Source organism: Dreissena polymorpha, unplaced genomic scaffold, assembly GCF_020536995.1.
Source record: "Dreissena polymorpha isolate Duluth1 unplaced genomic scaffold, UMN_Dpol_1.0 chrUn053, whole genome shotgun sequence".
Lineage (NCBI taxonomy): Eukaryota > Metazoa > Mollusca > Bivalvia > Myida > Dreissenidae > Dreissena > Dreissena polymorpha.
Window position 1 is genome coordinate 10,747 of NW_026273367.1, and position 17,458 is coordinate 28,204.

The following is a 17,458-nucleotide window of genomic DNA, read 5'->3' on the forward strand; positions in this document are numbered from 1 at the left end:
TAAGCGGTGACCGGCTGTTGGAAAGCACAAAGCGTCTCTACTGCTATTGGTAAGCGGTGACCGGCTGTTGGAAAGCACAAAGCGTCTCTACTGCTATTGGTAAGCGGTGACCGGCTGTTGGAAAGCACAAAGCGTCTCTACTGCTATTGGTAAGCGGTGACCGGCTGTTGGAAAGCACAAAGCGTCTCTACTGCTATTGGTAAGCGGTGACCGGCTGTTGGAAAGCACAAAGCGTCTCAACTGCTATTGGTAAGCGGTGACCGGCTGTTGGAAAGCACAAAGCGTCTCTACTGCTATTGGTAAGCGGTGACCGGCTGTTGGAAAGCACAAAGCGTCTCTACTGCTATTGGTAAGCGGTGACCGGCTGTTGGAAAGCACAAAGCGTCTCTACTGCTATTGGTAAGCGGTGACCGGCTGTTGGAAAGCACAAAGCGTCTCTACTGCTATTGGTAAGCGGTGACCGGCTGTTGGAAAGCACAAAGCGTCTCTACTGCTATTGGTAAGCGGTGACCGGCTGTTGGAAAGCACATAGCGTCTCTACTGCTATTGGTAAGCGGTGACCGGCTGTTGGAAAGCACAAAGCGTCTCTACTGCTATTGGTAAGCGGTGACCGGCTGTTGGAAAGCACAAAGCGTCTCTACTGCTATTGGTAAGCGGTGACCGGCTGTTGGAAAGCACAAAGCGTCTCTACTGCTATTGGTAAGCGGTGACCGGCTGTTGGAAAGCACAAAGCGTCTCTACTGCTATTGGTAAGCGGTGACCGGCTGTTGGAAAGCACAAAGCGTCTCTACTGCTATTGGTAAGCGGTGACCGGCTGTTGGAAAGCACAAAGCGTCTCTACTGCTATTGGTAAGCGGTGACCGGCTGTTGGAAAGCACAAAGCGTCTCTACTGCTATTGGTAAGCGGTGACCGGCTGTTGGAAAGCACAAAGCGTCTCTACTGCTATTGGTAAGCGGTGACCGGCTGTTGGAAAGCACAAAGCGTCTCTACTGCTATTGGTAAGCGGTGACCGGCTGTTGGAAAGCACAAAGCGTCTCTACTGCTATTGGTAAGCGGTCACCAATAGCGGGCTGTTGGTAAGACAAAGACAATGGTACCAGTATGCAGCATTTTATACTGAGACAAGGTACAAGGACATAGCATGTAAGACAGAGATAATAGTACCAGTATGCAGCATTTAATATTAAGACAAGGTACCAGGACATATCATGTAAGACAGAGACAATGGTACCACTACGGAGCATTTTATACTGAGACAAGGTACCAGGACATAGCATGTAAGACAGGGACAATGGTACCAGTACGCAGCATTTTATACTGAGACAAGGTACCAGGACATAGCATATAAGACAGGAACAATAGTACCAGTACGCAGCATTTAAATACTCAAACAAGCTACCAGGACATAGCATGTAAGACAGGGATAATAGTACCAGTACACAGCATTTTATACTAAGGCACGGTACCAGGACAAATCATGTAAGACAGAGACAATGGTACCAGTATGTAGCATTTTATACTGAGACAAGGTACCAGGACAAAGCATGTAAGACAGGGACAATGGTACCAGTACGCAGCATTTTATACTGAGACAAGGTACCAGGACAAAGCATGTTAGACACGGACAATGGTACCAGTACGCAGCATTTGATACTGAGACATAGTACCAGTACATAGCATGTAAGATAGGGACAATAGTACCAGTACGCAGCATTTTATACTGAGACAAGGTACCAGAACATAGCATGTAAGAGAGAGACAATGGTACCAGTATGCAGCATTTTATACTGAGACAAGGTACCAGAACATAGCATGTAAGAGAGAGACAATGGTACCAGTACGCAGCATTTTATACTGAGACAAGGTACCAGGACATAGCATGTAAGACAGGGACAATGATACCAGTACGCAGCATTTTATACTGAGACAAGGTACCAAGACCTAGCATGTAAGACAGGGACAATGGTACCAGTACGCAGCATTTTATACTGAGACAAGGTACCAGGACATAGCATGTAAGACAGGAACAATGGTACCAGCACCAGCATTTTATACTGCAACAAGGTACCAGGACAAAGCATGTAAGACAGGGACAATGGTACCAGTATGCAGCATTTTATACTGAGACAAGGTACCAGGACATAGCATGTAAGACAGGGACAATGGTACCACTACGCAGCATTTTAAACTGAAACAAGGTTCCAGGACATAGCATTAAGAAAGGGATAATAGTACCAGTACGCAGCATTTTATACTAAGACAAGGTACCAGGACATAGCATGTAAGACAGGGACAATGGTACCAGCACCAGCATTTTATACTGCAACAAGGTACCAGGACATAGCATGTAAGACAGGGACAATGAAACCAGTACGCAGCATTTTATACTGAGACAAGGTACAAGGACATAGCATGTAAGACAGGGACAATGGTACCAGTACGCAGCATTTTATACTGAGACAAGGTACCAGGACATAGCATGTAAGACAGAAACAATGGTACTAGTACGCAGAATTTATATACTGAGACGAGGTACCAGGACATAGAATGTAAGACAGAGACAATGGTACCAGTATGCAGCATTTTATACTGAGACAAGGTACAAGGACATAGCATGTAAGACAGGGATAATAGTACCAGTACGCAGCATTTTATATTAAGACAAGGTACCAGGATAGCATGTAAGACAGAGACAATGGTACCAGTACGTATCATTTTATACTGAGACAAGGTACCAGGACATAGCATGTAAGACAGGGACAATGGTACCAGTACGCAGCATTTTATACTGAGACAAGGTACCAAGACATAGCATGTAAGACAGGAACAATGGTACCAGATGCAGCATTTTATACTGAAACAAGGTTCCAGGACATAGCATGTAAGACAGACACAATGGAAGCAGTACGCAGCATTTTATACTGAGACAAGGTACCAAGATATGGCATGTAAGACAGGGACAATGGTACCGGAATGCAGCATTTTATACTGAGACAAGGTACCAGGACATAGCATGTAAGACAGAGACAATGGTACCAGTACGCAGCATTTTATACTGAGACAAGGTACCAGGAAATAACATGTTAGACAGGGACAATGGTACCAGTACGCAGCATTTTATACTAAGACAAGGTACCAGGACATAGCATTTTATACTAAGACAATGGTACCAGTTTGCAGCATTTTATACTGAGACAAGGTACCAGGACATAGCATGTAACACAGGAACAATGGTACCAGTATGCAGCATTTTATACTGAGACAAGGTACCAGGACATAGCATGTAAGACAGGAACAATGGTATCAGTAGACAGCATTTTATACTGAGACAATGAACCAGGACATAGCATGTAAGACCGGGACAATGATACCAGTACGCAGCATTTTATACTGAGACAAGGTACCAGCACATAGCATGTAAGACAGATTCAATAGTACCAGTACGCAGCATTTTATACTGAGAGAAGGTACCAGGACATAGCATGTAAGACAGGGACAATGGAACCAGTACGCAGCATTTTATACTGAGACAAGGTACCAGGACATAGTATGTAAGACAGGGACAATGGTACCAGTACACAGCATTTTATACTGAGACAAGGTACCAAGACATAGCATGTAAGACAGGGACAATGGTACCAGTACGCAGCATTTGATACTGAGACATAGTTCCAGTACATAGCATGTAAGATAGGGACAATGGTACCAATACGCAGCATTTTATACTGAGACAAGGTACCAGAACATAGCATGTAAGAGAGAGACAATGGTACCAGTATGCAGCATTTTATACTGAGACAAGGTACCAGAACATAGCATGTAAGAGAGAGACAATGGTACCAGTACGCAGCATTTTATATTGAGACAAGGTACCAAGACATAGCATGTAAGACAGGGACAATGGTACCAGTACACAGCATTTTATACTGAGACAAGGTACCAAGACATAGCATGTAAGACAGGGACAATGATACCAGTACCCAGCATTTGATACTGAGACATAGTACCAGTACATAGCATGTAAGATAGGGACAATGGTACCATACGCAGCAGTTTATACTGAGACAAGGTACCAGGACATAGCATGTAAGACAGGGACAATGGTACCAGTACGCAGCATTTTTATACTGAGACAAGGTACCAGGACATAGCATGTAAGAGAGAGACAATGGTACCAGTATGCAGCATTTTATACTGAGACAAGGTACCAGAACATAGCATGTAAGAGAGAGATAATGGTACCAGTACGCAGCATTTTATACTGAGACAAGGTACCAGGACATAGCATGTAAGACAGGGACAATGGTACCAGTACGCAGCATTTTATACTGAGACAAGGTACCAGGACATAGCATGTAAGACAGGGACAATGGTACCAGCACCAGCATTTTATACTGCAACAAGGTACCAGGACATAGCATGTAAGACAGGGACAATGAAACCAGTACGCAGCATTTTATACTGAGACAAGGTACAAGGACATAGCATGTAAGACAGGGACAATGATACCAGTACGCAGCATTTTATACTGAGACAAGGTACCAGGACATAGCATGTAAGACAGGAACAATGGTACCAGTACGCAGCATTTTATACTGAAACAAGGTACCAGGATATAGCATGTAAGACAGGGATAATAGTACCAGTACGCAGCATTTTATAATAAGACAAGGTACCAGGACATAGCATGTTAGACAGAGACAATGGTAGCAGTACGCAGCATTTTATACTGAGACAAGGTACCAGGACATAGCATGTAAGACAGGGACAATGGTACCAGAAGGCAGCATTTTATACTGAGACAAGGTACCAGGACCTAGCATGTAAGACAGGGACAATGGTACCAGTACGCAGCATTTTATACTGAGACAAGGTACCAGGACATAGCATGTATGACAGGGACAATGGTACCAGTACGCAGCATTTTATACTGAGACAAGGTACCAAGACATAGCATGTAAGACAGGAACAATGGTACCAGTACCCAGCATTTTATACTGAAACAGGGTACCAGGACATATCATGTAAGACAGGGATAATAGTACCTGTACACAGAATTTTATACTAAGACAAGGTACCAGGACATAGCATGTAAGACAGAGACAATGGTAGCAGTACGCAGCATTTTATACTGAGACAAGGTACCAGGACATAGCATGTAAGACAGGGACAGCGGTACCAGAACACAGCATTTTATACTGAGACAAGGACCAGGACATAGCATGTAAGACAGAGACAATGGTACCAGTACGCAGCATTTTATACTGAGACAAGGTACCAGGACATAGAATGTAAGACAGAGACAATGGTACCAGTATGCAGCATTTTATACTGAGACAAGGTACAAGGACATAGCATGTAAGACAGGGACAATGGTACCAGTATGCAGCATTTTATACTGCAACAAGGTACCAGGACATAGCATGTAAGACAGGGACAATGGTACCAGTACGCAGCATTTTATACTGAGACAAGGTACCAGGACATAGTATGTAAGACAGGGACAATGGTACCAGTACGCAGCATTTTATACTGAGACATAGTACCAGTACCTAGCATGTAACACAGGGACAATGGTACCAGTACGCAACGTTTTATACTGAGACAAGGTACTAGTACTTAGCATGTAAGACAGAGACAATGGTACCAGTACGCAGTATTTTATACTGAAAAAAGGTACCAGGACATAGCATGTAAGACAGGGACAATGGTACCAGTACGCAGCATTTTATACTGAGACAAGGTACCAGGACATAGCATGTAAGACAGGGACAATGGTACCAGTAGGCAGCATTTTATACTGAGACAAGGTACCAGGACATAGCATGTAAGACAGGGACAATGGTACCAGTACGCATCATTTTATACTGAAACAAGGTACCAAGACATAGCATGTAAGACAGAGACAATGTTACCAGTACACAGCATTTTATACTAAGACAGGGTACCAGGACATAGGATGTAAGACAGGGACAATGGTACCAGTATGCAGCATTTTATACTGAGACAAGGTACCAGGACATAGCATGTAAGACAGGAACAATGGTACCAGTACGCAGCATTTTATACTGACACAAGGTACCAGGACATAACATGTAAGACAGAGACAATGGTACCAGTACGCAGCATTTTATACTGAGACAAGGTACCAGGAAATAGCATGTAAGACAGGGACAATGGTACCAAAACACAGCATTTTATACTGAGACAAGGTACCAGGACATAGCATGTAAGACAGAGACAATGGTAGCAGTATGCAGCATTTTATACTGAGACAAGGTACCAGGACATACCATGTGAGACAGGGACAATGGTACCAGTACGCAGCATTTTATACTGAGACAAGGTACCAGGAATAACATGTAAGACAGAGACAATGGTTCCAGTAGGCAGCATTTTATACTGAGACAAGGTACCAGGACATAGCATGTAAGACAGAGACAATGGTACAAATACGCAGCATTTTATACTAAGACATGGTACCAGGAAATAGCATGGAAGACAGGGACAATGGTACCAGTACACAGCATTTTATACTGAGAAAAGATACCAGGACATAGCATGTAGGACAGGGACAATGGTACCAGTACGCAGCATTTTATACCGAGACAAGGTACAAGGACATAGCATGTAAGACAGGGACAATGGTACCAGTACGCAGCATTTTATACTGAGACAAGGTACCAGGACATAGCATGTAAGACAGGAACAATGGTACCAGTACACATCATTTTATACTGATACAAGGTACCAGGACATGGCATGTAAGACAGAGACAATGGTACCAGTATGCAGCATTTTATACTGAGACATGGTATCAGTACCTAACATGTAAGACAGAGACAATGGAACCAGTACTCAGCATTTTATACTGAGAGAAGGTACCAGGACATAGCATGTAAGACAGGGACAATGGTACCAGTACGCAGCATTTTATACTAAAACAAGGTACCAGGACATAGCATGTTAGACAGGGAAAATGGTACCAGTACATAACATTTTATACCGAGACAAGGTACCAGGACATAGCATGTAAGACAGAGACAATGGTACCAATACGCAGCATTTTATACTGAGACAAGGTACCAGGACATAGCATGTAAAGACAGGACAATGGTACCAGTACGCAGCATTTTATACTGAGACAAGGTACCAGTACTTAGCATGTAAGACAGGGACAATGGTACCAGTATGCAGCATTTATACTGAGACAAGGTACCAGGACAAAGCATGGAAGACTGGGACAATGGTATTAGTACGCAGCATTTTATACTAAGACAAGGTACCAGGACATAGCATGTAAGACAGAGACAATGGTACCAGTACGCAGCATTTTAGACTGAGACATAGTTATAGGACATAGCATGTAAGACAGAGACAATGGTACCAGTATGCAGCATTTTATACTGAGGCAAGGTACTAGTACCTAGCATGTAAGACAGAGACAATGGTACCAGTATGCAGCATTTATACTGAGACAAGGTACCAGGACATAGTGTGTAAGACAGGGACAATGGTATCAGTGTGTAGCATGTTGGAATATGACTATGGTACTAGGGCGAAGCATGTTGGACTATGTCTATGGTACCAGTGTATAGCATGTTGGACTATGACATGATACCAGTGCAAAGCATTTTGAACTGTGACAATGGTACCAGTGTGTTTCATGTTTGACTGTGACAATGGTACCAGTGGGTAGCATGTTGGACTGTGACTATGGTACCAGTGCAAAGCATGATTGACTGTGACAATGGTATTACATATGTAGTGTGTACCATGATGAACTGTGACTATGGTACCAGTGCGTAGCATGATGGACTGTGACTATGGTACCAGTGCGTAGCATGATGGACTGTGACAATTGTATCAGTGCGTAGCATATTGGACTGTGACTATGGTACCAGTGCGCAGCATGTTGGACTGTTACTATGGTACCAGTGTGTAGCATGAACGACTGAGACAATCATACCAGTGTGTAGCATAATGAACTGTGACTACCGGTATAGTACCAGTGTGTAGCATGTTGGACTGTGACAATGGTACCAGTGTGTGGCATGTTGGACTGTGACTATAATGGTACAAGTGCGTAGCATGTTGAACAATGACAATTGTACCAGTGTGTAGCATGTTGGGCTCTGACTATGGTACCAGTGCGTAGCATGTTTGGCTCTGACTATGGTACCAGTGTGTAGCATGATGGACTGTGACTATGGTACCAGTGCATAGGATGATGGACTGTGACTTTGGTACAAGTGCGTAGCATGTTGGACTGTGATTATGGTACCAGTGCCTAGAATGTTGGACTGTGACTATGGTACCAGTGCGTAGCATGTCAGACTGAGACAATGGTACCAGTCAGTAGCATGTCAGAGTTAGACAATGGAACCAGTCAGTAGCGTGTCAAGACTTAGACAATGGCACCAGTCAGTAGCATGTCTGAGTGAGACAATGGTACCATTACCTTGTACATCAGATAGAGACAATAATACAAATACATAGCATGTTAGACTGTTACAATGTTACCAAAGCGTGGCATGTTTGACATAGCTTGTTATATGTGACACTGATACCATTACTTAACATGTTAGACTGTAACAATGATACCAGTGCGTAGCATTTCAGACTGAGACAAAGGACAAGTATGTATATGATTTGTAAATCAAACTTGATTGTTCAATTATACTTGTCTTATTTTCAAAGTTATATATTTTTAGGTAATACCTTCATCAAAATTCTATTTTTAAATGATTTTTGTTTTATTTTTCTATGCTGTATGTTTTGACAGAATTTGTTAATCAAAATTCCTTTGTTAAATGATTTTCTTTTTCTTTTCTTTGTTGTATGTTTTTATGTGAAACATTATTCAAAATTTGATTGTTAAATAATATTTGTCATCTTTTCCATTTTGTTTGTTTATATGTTATATGTAAATCATAGTTTGATTGTTAAAAAATATTTTGTTTTATATTCTATATTGTGAGATTTTACATGATATGTAAATCAAAATTTAATTATTAAATTCAATTTGTTTTTCTTTTCTTTGTAGTTTTTGTTAGCTTGATATGTTAATCAAAATTTGATTGTTACATTTTTTTATTTCTATGTTTTAAGTTAATACATGATATATTAATCAAAATTCAATTGTTAAATTAATTTTTCTTTTTTTTTCTATATTGCATGTTTTTACATGATAAGTTAGTAGAAATTTGATTGTTTAATTGTGTTTGTTTTCATTTACATGTTGTATGTTTTTTCATGATATATAAGTCAAAATCCGATTGTTAAATTACATTTGTTTTCTTTGACATGATGTATGATTTTATGTATTTTGTTTCAAAATAATAGATTGTTAAATTGTATTTGTTTTTTCTTACATTTTATTTTTTTACTTGATAGACTAATCAAAATTAGATTATTGAATTACCGGCAAATTAGTTTTCTTTTCGATGTGATATTTTTAATGTGATGCATTAATCAAAATTTGATTTTTAAATATTTGTTTTCTTTTCTATGTTGCATATTTTTACTTGATACATTAATCAAAATATGCAATAATTATTAAATTATATTTGTTTTCTTTTCTAAGTTGTATGTTTTTACGTGATACATTTATCAAAATTTGATTGTTAAATAATATTTGTTATTTTTACTGTGTTGTATGCGATACATGTATGTTTATCAAAATTTGATTTATAAATTATTTTTGTTTTCTTTTATATGTTGTATGTTTTTACGTGATACATTAATCAAAATTCGCTTGTTAAATTGTTTTTCTTTTCTATGTTGTATGTTTTTAAGTTGTAAGTTAATCAAAATTTGACCGTTATATGTGTAAATTGATGTTCATCAATATTGATATGTTACATGGAATAATTTTTTTTTATGACACAAGGATTCTATTACTTATAAAAAAAAGCTTAGAATCCACACACTATGGTAAGTAGTGACCGGCTGTTGGAAAGCACAAAGCGTCTCTACTGCTATTGGTAAGCGGTGACCGGCTGTTGGAAAGCACAAAGCGTCTCTACTGCTATTGGTAAGCGGTGACCCGCTGTTGGAAAGCACAAAGCGTCTCTACTGCTATTGGTAAGCGGTGACCGGCTGTTGGAAAGCACAAAGCGTCTCTACTGCTATTGGTAAGCGGTGACCGGCTGTTGGAAAGCACAAAGCGTCTCTACTGCTATTGGTAAGCGGTGACCGGCTGTTGGAAAGCACAAAGCGTCTCTACTGCTATTGGTAAGCGGTGACCGGCTGTTGGAAAGCACAAAGCGTCTCTACTGCTATTGGTAAGCGGTGACCGGCTGTTGGAAAGCACAAAGCGTCTCTACTGCTATTGGTAAGCGGTGACCGGCTGTTGGAAAGCACAAAGCGTCTCTACTGCTATTGGTAAGCGGTGACCGGCTGTTGGAAAGCACAAAGCGTCTCTACTGCTATTGGTAAGCGGTGACCGGCTGTTGGAAAGCACAAAGCGTCTCTACTGCTATTGGTAAGCGGTGACCGGCTGTTGGAAAGCACAAAGCGTCTCTACTGCTATTGGTAAGCGGTGACCGGCTGTTGGAAAGCACAAAGCGTCTCTACTGCTATTGGTAAGCGGTGACCGGCTGTTGGAAAGCACAAAGCGTCTCTACTGCTATTGGTAAGCGGTGACCGGCTGTTGGAAAGCACAAAGCGTCTCTACTGCTATTGGTAAGCGGTGACCGGCTGTTGGAAAGCACAAAGCGTCTCTACTGCTATTGGTAAGCGGTGACCGGCTGTTGGAAAGCACAAAGCGTCTCTACTGCTATTGGTAAGCGGTGACCGGCTGTTGGAAAGCACAAAGCGTCTCTACTGCTATTGGTAAGCGGTGACCGGCTGTTGGAAAGCACAAAGCGTCTCTACTGCTATTGGTAAGCGGTGACCGGCTGTTGGAAAGCACAAAGCGTCTCTACTGCTATTGGTAAGCGGTGACCTGCTGTTGGAAAGCACAAAGCGTCTCTACTGCTATTGGTAAGCGGTGACCGGCTGTTGGAAAGCACAAAGCGTCTCTACTGCTATTGGTAAGCGGTGACCGGCTGTTGGAAAGCACAAAGCGTCTCTACTGCTATTGGTAAGCGGTGACCGGCTGTTGGAAAGCACAAAGCGTCTCTACTGCTATTGGTAAGCGGTGACCGGCTGTTGGAAAGCACAAAGCGTCTCTACTGCTATTGGTAAGCGGTGACCGGCTGTTGGAAAGCACAAAGCGTCTCTACTGCTATTGGTAAGCGGTGACCGGCTGTTGGAAAGCACAAAGCGTCTCTACTGCTATTGGTAAGCGGTGACCGGCTGTTGGAAAGCACAAAGCGTCTCTACTGCTATTGGTAAGCGGTGACCGGCTGTTGGAAAGCACAAAGCGTCTCTACTGCTATTGGTAAGCGGTGACCGGCTGTTGGAAAGCACAAAGCGTCTCTACTGCTATTGGTAAGCGGTGACCGGCTGTTGGAAAGCACAAAGCGTCTCTACTGCTATTGGTAAGCGGTGACCGGCTGTTGGAAAGCACAAAGCGTCTCTACTGCTATTGGTAAGCGGTGACCGGCTGTTGGAAAGCACAAAGCGTCTCTACTGCTATTGGTAAGCGGTGACCGGCTGTTGGAAAGCACAAAGCGTCTCTACTGCTATTGGTAAGCGGTGACCGGCTGTTGGAAAGCACAAAGCGTCTCTACTGCTATTGGTAAGCGGTGACCGGCTGTTGGAAAGCACAAAGCGTCTCTACTGCTATTGGTAAGCGGTGACCGGCTGTTGGAAAGCACAAAGCGTCTCTACTGCTATTGGTAAGCGGTGACCGGCTGTTGGAAAGCACAAAGCGTCTCTACTGCTATTGGTAAGCGGTGACCGGCTGTTGGAAAGCACAAAGCGTCTCTACTGCTATTGGTAAGCGGTGACCGGCTGTTGGAAAGCACAAAGCGTCTCTACTGCTATTGGTAAGCGGTGACCGGCTGTTGGAAAGCACAAAGCGTCTCTACTGCTATTGGTAAGCGGTGACCGGCTGTTGGAAAGCACAAAGCGTCTCTACTGCTATTGGTAAGCGGTGACCGGCTGTTGGAAAGCACAAAGCGTCTCTACTGCTATTGGTAAGCGGTGACCGGCTGTTGGAAAGCACAAAGCGTCTCTACTGCTATTGGTAAGCGGTGACCGGCTGTTGGAAAGCACAAAGCGTCTCTACTGCTATTGGTAAGCGGTGACCGGCTGTTGGAAAGCACAAAGCGTCTCTACTGCTATTGGTAAGCGGTGACCGGCTGTTGGAAAGCACAAAGCGTCTCTACTGCTATTGGTAAGCGGTGACCGGCTGTTGGAAAGCACAAAGCGTCTCTACTGCTATTGGTAAGCGGTGACCGGCTGTTGGAAAGCACAAAGCGTCTCTACTGCTATTGGTAAGCGGTGACCGGCTGTTGGAAAGCACAAAGCGTCTCTACTGCTATTGGTAAGCGGTGACCGGCTGTTGGAAAGCACAAAGCGTCTCTACTGCTATTGGTAAGCGGTGACCGGCTGTTGGAAAGCACAAAGCGTCTCTACTGCTATTGGTAAGCGGTGACCGGCTGTTGGAAAGCACAAAGCGTCTCTACTGCTATTGGTAAGCGGTGACCGGCTGTTGGAAAGCACAAAGCGTCTCTACTGCTATTGGTAAGCGGTGACCGGCTGTTGGAAAGCACAAAGCGTCTCTACTGCTATTGGTAAGCGGTGACCGGCTGTTGGAAAGCACAAAGCGTCTCTACTGCTATTGGTAAGCGGTGACCGGCTGTTGGAAAGCACAAAGCGTCTCTACTGCTATTGGTAAGCGGTGACCGGCTGTTGGAAAGCACCAAAGCGTCTCTACTGCTATTGGTAAGCGGTGACCCGGCTGTTGGAAAGCACAAAGCGTCTCTACTGCTATTGGTAAGCGGTGACCGGCTGTTTGGAAAGCACAAAGCGTCTCTACTGCTATTGGTAAGCGGTGACCGGCTGTTGGAAAGCACAAAGCGTCTCTACTGCTATTGGTAAGCGGTGACCGGCTGTTGGAAAGCACAAAGCGTCTCTACTGCTATTGGTAAGCGGTGACCGGCTGTTGGAAAGCACAAAGCGTCTCTACTGCTATTGGTAAGCGGTGACCGGCTGTTGGAAAGCACAAAGCGTCTCTACTGCTATTGGTAAGCGGTGACCGGCTGTTGGAAAGCACAAAGCGTCTCTACTGCTATTGGTAAGCGGTGACCGGCTGTTGGAAAGCACAAAGCGTCTCTACTGCTATTGGTAAGCGGTGACCGGCTGTTGGAAAGCACAAAGCGTCTCTACTGCTATTGGTAAGCGGTGACCGGCTGTTGGAAAGCACAAAGCGTCTCTACTGCTATTGGTAAGCGGTGACCGGCTGTTGGAAAGCACAAAGCGTCTCTACTGCTATTGGTAAGCGGTGACCGGCTGTTGGAAAGCACAAAGCGTCTCTACTGCTATTGGTAAGCGGTGACCGGCTGTTGGAAAGCACAAAGCGTCTCTACTGCTATTGGTAAGCGGTGACCGGCTGTTGGAAAGCACAAAGCGTCTCTACTGCTATTGGTAAGCGGTGACCGGCTGTTGGAAAGCACAAAGCGTCTCTACTGCTATTGGTAAGCGGTGACCGGCTGTTGGAAAGCACAAAGCGTCTCTACTGCTATTGGTAAGCGGTGACCGGCTGTTGGAAAGCACAAAGCGTCTCTACTGCTATTGGTAAGCGGTGACCGGCTGTTGGAAAGCACAAAGCGTCTCTACTGCTATTGGTAAGCGGTGACCGGCTGTTGGAAAGCACAAAGCGTCTCTACTGCTATTGGTAAGCGGTGACCGGCTGTTGGAAAGCACAAAGCGTCTCTACTGCTATTGGTAAGCGGTGACCGGCTGTTGGAAAGCACAAAGCGTCTCTACTGCTATTGGTAAGCGGTGACCGGCTGTTGGAAAGCACAAAGCGTCTCTACTGCTATTGGTAAGCGGTGACCGGCTGTTGGAAAGCACAAAGCGTCTCTACTGCTATTGGTAAGCGGTGACCGGCTGTTGGAACGCACAAAGCGTCTCTACTGCTATTGGTAAGCGGTGACCGGCTGTTGGAAAGCACAAAGCGTCTCTACTGCTATTGGTAAGCGGTGACCGGCTGTTGGAAAGCACAAAGCGTCTCTACTGCTATTGGTAAGCGGTGACCGGCTGTTGGAAAGCACAAAGCGTCTCTACTGCTATTGGTAAGCGGTGACCGGCTGTTGGAAAGCACAAAGCGTCTCTACTGCTATTGGTAAGCGGTGACCGGCTGTTGGAAAGCACAAAGCGTCTCTACTGCTATTGGTAAGCGGTGACCGGCTGTTGGAAAGCACAAAGCGTCTCTACTGCTATTGGTAAGCGGTGACCGGCTGTTGGAAAGCACAAAGCGTCTCTACTGCTATTGGTAAGCGGTGACCGGCTGTTGGAAAGCACAAAGCGTCTCTACTGCTATTGGTAAGCGGTGACCGGCTGTTGGAAAGCACAAAGCGTCTCTACTGCTATTGGTAAGCGGTGACCGGCTGTTGGAAAGCACAAAGCGTCTCTACTGCTATTGGTAAGCGGTGACCGGCTGTTGGAAAGCACAAAGCGTCTCTACTGCTATTGGTAAGCGGTGACCGGCTGTTGGAAAGCACAAAGCGTCTCTACTGCTATTGGTAAGCGGTGACCGGCTGTTGGAAAGCACAAAGCGTCTCTACTGCTATTGGTAAGCGGTGACCGGCTGTTGGAAAGCACAAAGCGTCTCTACTGCTATTGGTAAGCGGTGACCGGCTGTTGGAAAGCACAAAGCGTCTCTACTGCTATTGGTAAGCGGTGACCGGCTGTTGGAAAGCACAAAGCGTCTCTACTGCTATTGGTAAGCGGTGACCGGCTGTTGGAAAGCACAAAGCGTCTCTACTGCTATTGGTAAGCGGTGACCGGCTGTTGGAAAGCACAAAGCGTCTCTACTGCTATTGGTAAGCGGTGACCGGCTGTTGGAAAGCACAAAGCGTCTCTACTGCTATTGGTAAGCGGTGACCGGCTGTTGGAAAGCACAAAGCGTCTCTACCTGCTATTGGTAAGCGGTGACCGGCTGTTGGAAAGCACAAAGCGTCTCTACTGCTATTGGTAAGCGGTGGACCGGCTGTTGGAAAGCACAAAGCGTCTCTACTGCTATTGGTAAGCGGTGACCGGCTGTTGGAAAGCACAAAGCGTCTCTACTGCTATTGGTAAGCGGTGACCGGCTGTTGGAAAGCACAAAGCGTCTCTACTGCTATTGGTAAGCGGTGACCGGCTGTTGGAAAGCACAAAGCGTCTCTACTGCTATTGGTAAGCGGTGACCGGCTGTTGGAAAGCACAAAGCGTCTCTACTGCTATTGGTACGCGGTGACCGGCTGTTGGAAAGCACAAAGCGTCTCTACATGCTATTGGTAAGCGGTGACCGGCTGTTGGAAAGCACAAAGCGTCTCTACTGCTATTGGTAAGCGGTGACCGGCTGTTGGAAAGCACAAAGCGTCTCTACTGCTATTGGTAAGCGGTGACCGGCTGTTGGAAAGCACAAAGCGTCTCTACTGCTATTGGTAAGCGGTGACCGGCTGTTGGAAAGCACAAAGCGTCTCTACTGCTATTGGTAAGCGGTGACCGGCTGTTGGAAAGCACAAAGCGTCTCTACTGCTATTGGTAAGCGGTGACCGGCTGTTGGAAAGCACAAAGCGTCTCTACTGCTATTGGTAAGCGGTGACCGGCTGTTGGAAAGCACAAAGCGTCTCTACTGCTATTGGTAAGCGGTGACCGGCTGTTGAAAGCACAAAGCGTCTCTACTGCTATTGGTAAGCGGTGACCGGCTGTTGGAAAGCACAAAGCGTCTCTACTGCTATTGGTAAGCGGTGACCGGCTGTTGGAAAGCACAAAGCGTCTCTACTGCTATTGGTAAGCGGTGACCGGCTGTTGGAAAGCACAAAGCGTCTCTACTGCTATTGGTAAGCGGTGACCGGCTGTTGGAAAGCACAAAGCGTCTCTACTGCTATTGGTAAGCGGTGACCGGCTGTTGGAAAGCACAAAGCGTCTCTACTGCTATTGGTAAGCGGTGACCGGCTGTTGGAAAGCACAAAGCGTCTCTACTGCTATTGGTAAGCGGTGACCGGCTGTTGGAAAAGCACAAAGCGTCTCTACTGCTATTGGTAAGCGGTGACCGGCTGTTGGAAAGCACAAAGCGTCTCTACTGCTATTGGTAAGCGGTGACCGGCTGTTGGAAAGCACAAAGCGTCTCTACTGCTATTGGTAAGCGGTGACCGGCTGTTGGAAAGCACAAAGCGTCTCTACTGCTATTGGTAAGGGGTGACCGGCTGTTGGAAAGCACAAAGCGTCTCTACTGCTATTGGTAAGCGGTGACCGGCTGTTGGAAAGCACAAAGCGTCTCTACTGCTATTGGTAAGCGGTGACCGGCTTTTGGAAAGCACAAAGCGTTCTCTACTGCTATTGGTAAGCGGTGACCGGCTTTTGGAAAGCACAAAGCGTCTCTACTGCTATTGGTAAGCGGTGACCGGCTGTTGGGAAAGCACAAAGCGTCTCTACTGCTATTGGTAAGCGGTGACCGGCTGTTGGAAAGCACAAAGCGTCTCTACTGCTATTGGTAAGCGGTGACCGGCTGTTGGAAAGCACAAAGCGTCTCTACTGCTATTGGTAAGCGGTGACCGGCTGTTGGAAAGCACAAAGCGTCTCTACTGCTATTGGTAAGCGGTGACCGGCAGTTGGAAAGCACAAAGCATTCCCCTATACCTTGTTTCCCTACATGACTCTTTACTTTGTTTTCTAACATGACCCGTCATTTTGATTCAAAACAATGCTGTAAACATCTTTTCCTGATGTGACTCTAAATATTGTTTTCTAACATTACCCTTAACAGTGTTTCCTTATATGACCCTTAAAATTGTTTCCTAACATAACTCTTAACCTAGTTTTTTAACATGACTCTTAACATTGTATACTAACATGATCATTAACATTGTTTCCTTACATGACCCTCAACATCATTTCCTAACATGACCCTTAATACTGTTCCCTAACCTGACCCTAAACATAATTATTCCCTAGCATGACCCTTAACATCGTTTTCTCACATGACCCTTGTTATCATTGTTTTCTAAAATGATGCTTTACATCCTTTCCTTACATGACTCTTAACATTGTTCCTAAAATGACGCTTAACATCCTTTCCTAACATGACTCTTAATATAGTTTTCTAACATGACCCGTGACATTGTTTGCTAAATGACCCTAAATAATTGTTTCCTTACATGACTCTTAACATACTTTTCTAACATGACCCTTCACATCGTTTCCTAACATGACGCTTAACCCTGTTTCCTAACATGACTCTTAACATTGTTGCCTAACATGAATTTAAGCATTGTTTTCTTACATGACATAACTCTTAACCTAGTTTTTTAACATGACTCTTAACATTGTATACTAACATGATCATTAACATTGTTT